The sequence below is a fragment of the Rhyacophila brunnea genome, unplaced genomic scaffold, assembly GCF_057557595.1.
Source record: "Rhyacophila brunnea isolate RB1 unplaced genomic scaffold, BYU_Rbru_1.0 scaffold_3, whole genome shotgun sequence".
NCBI classification, from domain to species: Eukaryota; Metazoa; Arthropoda; class Insecta; order Trichoptera; family Rhyacophilidae; genus Rhyacophila; species Rhyacophila brunnea.
This window is the reverse complement of record NW_028232965.1, coordinates 9,942,561-9,952,150: the sequence shown is the minus strand read 5'-3', so window position 1 is coordinate 9,952,150 and position 9,590 is coordinate 9,942,561. Positions and strand designations below refer to the sequence as shown.

At 36.3% G+C, this 9,590-nt stretch overlaps 1 long non-coding RNA gene across 1 annotated transcript; it reads left to right on the top strand.

The window, feature by feature from the left end:
- Positions 1-5,480: 5,480 nt before the first annotated feature.
- Positions 5,481-6,917, top strand: LOC147067864 (uncharacterized). The gene is made up of 3 exons (XR_015071325.1): positions 5,481-5,640; positions 6,265-6,528; positions 6,653-6,917. It is a non-coding gene; the product is annotated as an uncharacterized LOC147067864 (long non-coding RNA).
- Positions 6,918-9,590: the final 2,673 nt, after the last annotated feature.

The following is a 9,590-nucleotide window of genomic DNA, read 5'->3' as shown; positions in this document are numbered from 1 at the left end:
GACGGCCGTAATAATTCCTAAATCGTGTAAAGATGACTTAAAACGTTACCCATTTACTTTAAAAAGAAAACATGTCAATGAATATATTATTATTGTCACTGATAAAACAATAAACAGAAAATTAAATGGACACATGTTGGATTTATAAGACAAATAATATTTGGTTTGACATGCCTCCTTTGCACCCGCGACCCGCAAACCGCGCATCGCCTAGCGACGATCTTTTTAGACCGTGTCTCAACTAATGCATGGCCTTAATTATAAAATATATCGATTAATTGATTCAAATTGCACGCATCGTACTTTTCCGCTAGGTGCCTGGTAAGTGGACCATTCACCGTACCATGGAGAAAAACAAATAATAATTTATGTTTTTACCGTCTCTTAAATTCAGTTGCTATGGACTGAAGTGGACCGGACCACGGATCTGGTCCGCGAAATCCCCAAAACTGCCACTCCGTCTTGTGAATAAATTATTAATCGCGTTCCGGTTCAAGAATTATTAAGAAAATAGTTGCATTATTTTTCTTTACATATTTTATATGCAGCAACTGCGCTGGTTAAGTCACGTAAATCGTATAGACCGTATGAAAATGAACACGCGAAAAGAGTAGATACATACCTAAGCTCAAAATTATATTGGTAAATTCTCATGCCGACCCTCTGTCACGATACCTAGCTAACCTATCATGAAAAATTAAATAATATTATCTTAGTAAATAATGATCCACTCGTCTAAATGTCCGATATTTAGGACGCCAAATTAGATACGAACAGGTGGAGAAAGTATTTGAAAGAAGCCAGGACTCACCACGGGTAATCGTGATGACGATGATAATTTACCAGAAACCCGGAAATCAATAAGATAATGAAATTGTTAGTATTTATTAGTCCGCCTATAGTAATAGGGAACGACTCTACCTACGCTACGACCATTCCCAAGCCCGTATAAAGGGAGGGTTCGTCGTAGGGCTAATCACCCAACACGGTAAAAAAAACCCTGATTACGAACACCAAAACAACTGCCTTGGACCCCGCACTCCCCATAAACCAACGACCCAAGCAAAGAATTAAGGACAAACGATTATATATACAACGTGGCACATGGAACGTACGCGCTAAGTTGCAGCCGGGCAAGATGGAGGAGGTTGGAATTGAATTGCATGAGTATAAAATGAGCGTGACTGCATTGCAGGAAATAAGATGGGAGGGCGCAGGTTTCATAAACAAGAGAAACTACACTTTGTATTACAGTGGATCTGCAGGTACGCAGGGTCGCTATGGAACTGGGTTCTTAATCAGCTCTGATATCCGCAGGGCAGCACTAGGATTTGAGCCAATTAGTGGGAGATTATGTAAAGTTAAACTGAAAGGTACACTTTTCACTATTATGTTCATCAACGTTTATACTGACGATGCTACCGAGGAAATTAAGGATAGATTCTATGAAGATCTGCAGAGAGCCTGCGAAAAAGTCTCCCCACATGATGCTCTAATTATCTTGGGAGACTTCAATGCAAAAATTGGAAAAGAGGAAGCATTTAAAGAAGTAGCTGGGCAGCACAGTTTGCATGAAACGACAAGCGATAATGGTGAACGTCTATGCTTTTTAGCGGCTGCAAATAATTTAATAATTAGTAGTAAATGATTTAAACATAAAAATATCCACAAAGGAACCTGGAAAATACCTGGAAGTAATACATGCAACAAAATAGATTACATTCTTATATCGAAAAGAAGAGCGACAACAGTGGAGGATGTGCGCGTCTGCAGAGGAGCCAATTGCGATTCTGATCACTTCTTGGTGAGAGCAAAATTAAAACAAAAAAATCTCCTTAATACTGAAAAAAGAAGGCCAGAGAAGAACTAAATGGAAAGCTGAAAAATTGAGGGATGAAGAAATTTTGGATAAATACCAGGAATCTATAGAAACAAACTTAAAAATGACTTTAATAACCGATGATGTGAATGTGGACTGGGAAAATACAAAAAAACTATTATCACGAGTGCCACAGAAATTCTGGGGGAAAACAAAGCAAAAATAGATGCGGAATGGTTTGATGGTGATTGCAGGCAAGCACTTTTTGAAAAAATGAAGCAAGGAAGAAATGCCTACAAAGGGAAACGCGCCAAAATTACGAAACTTACAAAGAAAAGAGAAAAACTGCAACAAAGCTCTGTCGAGAGAAAAGGCGAATGATGATCAAGAGAATGATGGAATGTCAAAGAAGAAACAATGATGCCAGAAAATTTTACAAGACTCTTCGAAATCTAACGAAATCCTATCAACCCAGATAAAACTCCAGTAAGGATAGTGAAGGACAAATGTTGATCGAAAAGGAGGACATTATGGAAAGATGGAAAGGCTATTTCACAACACTTTTAAATCAGGCTTATAGTAATGGTCATGAGGAAACGGAAGAAGTATTGTACCTCACTGCTGAGGAATTTATTGATGAGCCTACTCTGCCTGAAGTAAGAAGAGCATTAAGAACGCTGAAAAAAATAAAGCACCTGGAACCGACAGGATAACAGCCGAGCTGATAAATAGTGGTGCCGCAACACTGGAAGCAAATATCCGCAAGATAATTCTCAATATTTGGGAAAAAGAAATTCTACCTGAGGAATGGAAGATGGGTATAATCGTGCCTATTCTGAAAAAGGGAGACAAAACAATGTGCGATAACTACAGAGGGATCACAATTCTAACCACAGCTTATAAAGTTTTCTCATCTGTACTGTATAGCAGGTTAATGATCTATGATGAGGAAATCCTGAGAGAATACCAATGCGGCTTCCGACCAAATAGATCCACCATAGATCACATCCATCTCAAGAGGCAAACTATGGAGAAAGCGCACGAATACAACCTTACACTCCACCACCTGTTTATTGATTTTAAACAAGCTTTCGACATCGTGAATAGGGATAAGATGCTGCAAAGCCTAAAAATACTGGGAATTCCCGTAAAACTAGTAAGGCTAATAAATAAAGACCACACTGACAGATACTCAAGCAGTTGTCACTGTGCAAAATGAGCAAACTGAAAGCTTCAAAATGGAATCAGGTGTGAGACAAGGGGATGCGCTATCCACTATGGTATTTAACCTTGTGGTGGAATCCATAGCTCGTGAAACCAACGTAAGAGGATGGGTAGATAACAGTACAACGCAGATGTATAAGCGACGACACAGTAATTACAAGCAGATCCAAACAGAGAATGATCGACCATGGAGGCACTATGAAAATAAAAGCAGAAAACGCTGGGCTGCAAATAAATCAGTCAAAAACTAAGTATATGGTCAGCACACGCGATCAGGTACCGCTGCAGAATATAGACATAGGACAGCATGCATATGAAGGGGTGGACAAGTAAAGTTCACGTATCTCGGATCCAGCCTAAATACCCAAAATAAGACAGCAGAGGAGATAAAAATCCGCCTTATCTCCGGGAATAAATGCTGGCATGCCTGCAAGCGACTGGTGGGGTCGAAAATTCTAGGCCGAAGAAGTAAACTTCTAATTTATAAAACAATTATAACAGCAATATAATATGGCAGTGAGACTTGGTGCTTAACTCAAAACAAAGAAAACAAATTAGCTGTCTTCGAGCGCAAAATACTCCGCAAAATCTTTGGACCAACGTTGGAAAATGGGAACTACAGAATAAAAATGAACCACGAGTTGAAAGAGCTGATTGAACAGCAAATAGTCATAAGATACTGTAAGTCCCAAAGACTATGATGGGCGGGTCATGTGGAGCAGTGGCGCACCCAGGGGGGGGGGTCAAGGGGCCCTGGCACCCCCCAAAATTATCAGAATGATTTTAAACACTGAAATTGAAAGCCGGTAAACTATAATTTTGGGCTTAGACAAATAAAAACACGGCAAAAAAATGATTTGTAATTCTCCAGCACCCTTTTTAGAAAAAATTCTTAGATTTTAATTTCTAACACAAAAATTTCGAAACACTAATATCAGGTTTTTTTAGAAACCCAATCCCTAATGGAACTGTCAAAAAATTTTCGGTATCCACCCGAATTCCGGAGTGGTCTAGGTAATGGCTGGGGAGGGCTGACAGGGCTCTAGCCTGGGAGCCCGGGCTGTGGGGGGCCCGGCGTGTCGGGTTGACCAGATAAGTGTGATAAACACACATCATACATTAGCTTTAATAGTAAAAAAGTCGCCTGCGGCGCTATTATACTTCATGACCATGAACATTTTCAATTATATAATTATGCAATATATTTTTTAATTATTATGTGTCGATACTCGACAGCTCCATTATTAAAGTAGATGTATTAAAAATCGCCAATAATTCACTGGTATGAGTACCCTTAATTTGATCTAAAACACAATTTGAAAAACGTTAATGTAGTGTTTCACACTGCCTTTAATTTTCGCGGTAGGTAGGGGGCCCGCCAAATATCCTAGCGTTTCAGGATGTGGGGACCATGGTGAAGGTACACCGAGTGCAATAAACAAAAGGTCGATAAACGAGAAATTAGGCTGTGAAGAAAAAGATCCTATGGGACTAATTTACATTATCCTCCTTGGGCCCCCCCCAATATAAAATCCTGGGTGCGCCACTGATGTGGAGAGAATGCCTGAAGTTAGAGCGCCTAGGATCATGACGAAGTGGCTACCCCAACGGAAGAGACCCAGAGGCCGTCTAAGAAGGAGATAGGCTGAAGCCGTAGAAGTGGACTGGCTTCATATACTATAGGAAGACCCGGTAACTGGAGAAGTGTGGCGAGAGACCGGAGTGAGTGGAGAGCGGTTGTGGAGGAGGCCAAATCCCACCCCGGGGTGTAGCGCCGTGAAAGAAGAAGTATTTATTAGAAGTACCTATTCGTATTCACCGGTTACGAGGATTGAATGACAATATTATTTTCATACAGTTTTTGTTAGGTAGATACCTAGAAGATTGAGAATTAAATTACCTACATTATTTTTATAAAGATAATAAAATAAATAGTATTTTCAGAACAAAGCAAAAAAATAACAATACTATATTAAAATAATATTATTATTATGGCAGTGCCATTTCCGATCGATATTCGAGTTGTATTGCCACTATCTGTCAGTTTTGCCAACATTTTATTTTACCTATTAATTTATTATTTGAAACATTAAGCCTCCCCCAAACCAAAGCGAATATTCGCAGCGAATTCGCAACGCCCTCGCTATCGCTGTCGCTACCGCTTGGATTTGATGCGAATTTCGCGTTTGGCCCCACACCAAAGCGTCAGCGACGCAGCCATAGACTAAATAATTTTATTTACGCGCCAGATTTAAAATTGTAAATATTATTAATATTTTACGCCAATTATTCTATAATTTTTATGAATTGAATATAAAAAATACACGTACACTATAGCGCTTTCAGAATTGCTACAACTTTTACCCACTTTGCGTAAAGTGTATTTTAATTATCTGAAACAAGGTGGCAGCATTGGATGCAGCCATAGACTAAATACATATACGAATGTCAAAGTGACAGTTGTGTGTTGACAAAATGTACACGTCTTCTGAATGCTTATTACACGCTGAAGATATAATGAGATGGCGTGCGACAAATTACATCGACATTTAATATAACCTTACTTTATGACAGGGCAAGATTGCCATGGCTCATAGGTAAGATAGATTTACTCAGTTTCATAACTGCACATATTATAAATAAGCATTTACCATGAAGGGTTAACAGGATTTGAAGGTAATATGCTATTGAAATAACATGTCTCCGTTATTTGAATTGTAGGTTTTGACTATTTTGCGTTTCTACGCAGAGGGAGCGTACCAAAAACGGGTAGGCCAAGTCTTCTGCGCAATGAGCCAGACATCAGTAAGCAGATTCATAGGAAACGTGTCCGATGCTATAATAGCAGTGCTTAGTAATACTTACATACAGTCGCCATACAGCGCTGACAGTCTTTAGTGTTGTGTTGATACCCTCTGATCAATTTATACAATATTACAATGTACATGTCATGTAACTAGAGTAACTGCGCATAGACACAACAAGTAAATTACCTACTCAATAATAATTTAACGGGAATATTATTTTGTGTCGGTAAAAATATTTTTTAATTTCAGACTTCAAGAAAGGGCAGGTTTCCCGAAAATCATTGGGTGCATTAACTGCACCCATGTGCGAATATACCCGTCATACTTGGAGACTTTCAAAAATGAGCGCAGAAAATTTTCTGTAAATGTGAAATTCGTAATAAATATCATAACATGACATTTATTTTTATGCAGGTATCTGACATGTCTGACATGGACATTCTGGCAGTGAGTGCCAGATTTCCTTTGAGTGTTTATGACCAATTCATATTTAGTGGATCGTTGGTAAAAACTGAAATGAAACATCTACAGAACGACAAGAATTGGGAATTTTGTTTTATTAGGGAAGTATGTTAAACTTTACTTTACTATGGCAGTACCAGTAACAAATATTTTTGTTTGGTTTATATTCATCCGTATTTTGTACAGGTACTTCAAAGGAATCAAAATTTTGCATAGGTATGAATATGATATTTAATGAAACAGTTTTTTAATTATTTAAATCCTGATTTCTAATATTTTTACAACTTTCAGTCGAAAACATATTCAAATTAACAGACTGTGTATATTGAAATCATTCTAGTGCCACCATAGGCCAGCCAGACTCACTACACGGCTGCCCGCTGTTTGACCAGGGATGTGATTGAGTGTTTTTGGATAATGGACCACACCAGATCGCATAGCTACAGCAACAAGTGCAAGACCAACCGTGGCTATACATACAGTATACATGTATATATTAAATATAATTTATGTATATTTATTTATGGCTTATACACTGAAACAAAATATGTCACTTAACTGTACTTGAATTTTTTGCAGGATCATTCAATAAAAAATACTTGGTTTAGGTTAAGAAAGTTTTAATAATCATTTTTGCACAGAATACAAGAAAAATATTTATATAATTATTAGAATTACAATGAGCTTTAAAAGTAACACGATATTGTAATAAAATGGACAAATATGAAAAAAAATAACAATAAATTGTATATAGATAGGTGACAGGGTTCAGATGATTCTGGCAGTGCAGGCGACTCATTTAGGTGTCAGTATTGTTACTTTCAAATGACAATAACACCGTTCCAATGTGATTCGGTCGTGCCAGAAGACTCTGTCCTTCCTCTATTTAGTAACCGGGCGTTTTACAACTTTAAATGAAAATTAAGTGGGTATATAGATAGTATATTTTTTCTAGTATAATATTATTTAATTAGGTGACTTTTTATTTCTTTATTACTTGAAATGGTGTTTATATGGTAGATGGATTATAATGGTTTTGAAATATAGTTATTTTTGTTAATGAGTCATTTACCTTGACAGCTTTTTCGGAACATTCAACAATAATTTGTGATTATAAAAGAGCTACAGGTCACGTAGCAAATTAAATACGCTTAGTTAAATAATAAATACATACCAAATATTTTACAAAATACACCACATACATCCATCGAATATGGTATATAAAATACAGATTCAAGTATCAAATAATTCTTGGATAAATAGATGTTTATGTAAGTATATGTTTTTTTAAATACTTACATAATACTGTGTTGTATAACATTTAAATTTATATTTTTGATTTTGATTTACATACTTAAATGTACCTACATAAATTTGTAATGTACAGTAGGTACTTAATTACATTTTTAACATTAGGAAATTACCATTATTCGATTCTATCCACCCGCCATGTCTATAATCACCCCAACGCTGGATAGAAAGAGACATCACACAAAATTGGCTGTTTGATAATAAATGGTAGTTGAAAAATATTTTAGAGTATGATTATGTCCATAGAAACAGGTTTTAAGTCATTCATATTTGTCCGAATAATGTGTAGCAGAAAAATAGAAATTTTAAAAAGGGTCTATTCAGTATTCACCCCATTCTACGGCAAACATTTTTCTTAATAAAAATAGGTACATCAATAGAGGAATCATAAAATGGACCTTGGCCCTCGCCCACGCCTTATTCATCCTTGTATATTATATTATCACACTTAATGTTTTGGAAAATTCATTAACATTGTGCACAAATGCCACTTTTGTTGATTGACACTTCACTTAGTTGATCTCTTTGTTCACGTGAAGTACAATAAAAGTATGTAGCAGCGAAGAACTAGAGACCGAAAATAGTAGAAGGAGCTAGAAGAGGCTTTCATCTAGCAGTGGAATGACCCCGACTGATGTTGATGATGAAATATTATTTTATTCCTGTTAATGCCGGGGATTTCATTTTTAATTTCTTCTGGTGCTTTGTACCTACGTTGAAAGGTTGAAGATCTTTGCTAAAATTAAATTCATCACAAAGCATTAGTATATCTCCAACATCATTCAGGTAGGTATCCATGATGATAATATAATATTATGTACTTAGAGGAGGTACCTGACCTTTATATTTACATGCACATAAAATTATTAATCTTATTGCCTAATGCAGACCAAGATATACCTACCTACATAATATTACATGAACAGAAGTTTAAGAACATCTCAATTAAGTTTAAAATGTTTGTAGGTAGGTATACAAATTAATGTGAAACAGAAAACATTGGTTATGTTAGGTAGGTACATGGAACATGTAGATATTATCTTGGTTCGCGGTCGGCACTGGGCAAAACCAGTTTATTAGCTCAATATACCTATACACAATGAAGGAAATATATACCTAGTAGGTATATAGGTACATAATATCGTTTTTGTGATTGAGGTCTCTTGAGATCAAAAAACAAACAACCTAGGTACCTATGTCCTACTGTAAATAACCCGATAGTAAGTAGTATGTAAGGTTTTTGGTCTAAAACCTTACAAAATACCACAATGACGACATGGAGTACCTACTTATCTACCTATATGTATATTATATCTTTAGCTACAATAGAAATGCTATGCTGCATAATGTTAGATGCAAAAAAATAATCTTAAAGACTACCTATCTAACCTAAAAAAATATTATCAACGAATATAAAATGGGTATTTACGTGACCGATACCGAATATGATTGAAGTAGGTATTGTAAATGATACCTAATTATAACATTATTGATATGACTGCTCGAAAGTCGAAACCAAAACGTCAAACGATCGCAATAAGTTAGAACTGTCAGTGCCCTAACAATCAAAGTTATAAAGTTTCTGTTATTAAAGGCTGTGCATGACGCAAATTAATAATATGTATTTTTTAAATATCGGGACCTTAGATTAAAGTTATTTATTTATAATAGCGTATTCATCCTGTCAAAAAACTTTACATACTTTGGTTAGACAAAGATAAAAGATATTATTATGACGACCTTCATACCATTTTCAACAATTTCCCTGCCAATTTCATCCCATATCTTATCTTTCTTTCTCATGTTTTGTAGTCACTGTCAGAGAAATTATAAAGGATTGGATATTTCCGGACCAACTCGATCAGCTGCTCAATGTCTTCGCCATTTTGATTTTACTAATTCCCTTGGCGAAATTGTCCGCCGCGAATAAATTCGCTGTCGACAGAGTTCCCGAAAATCGCAGCGAA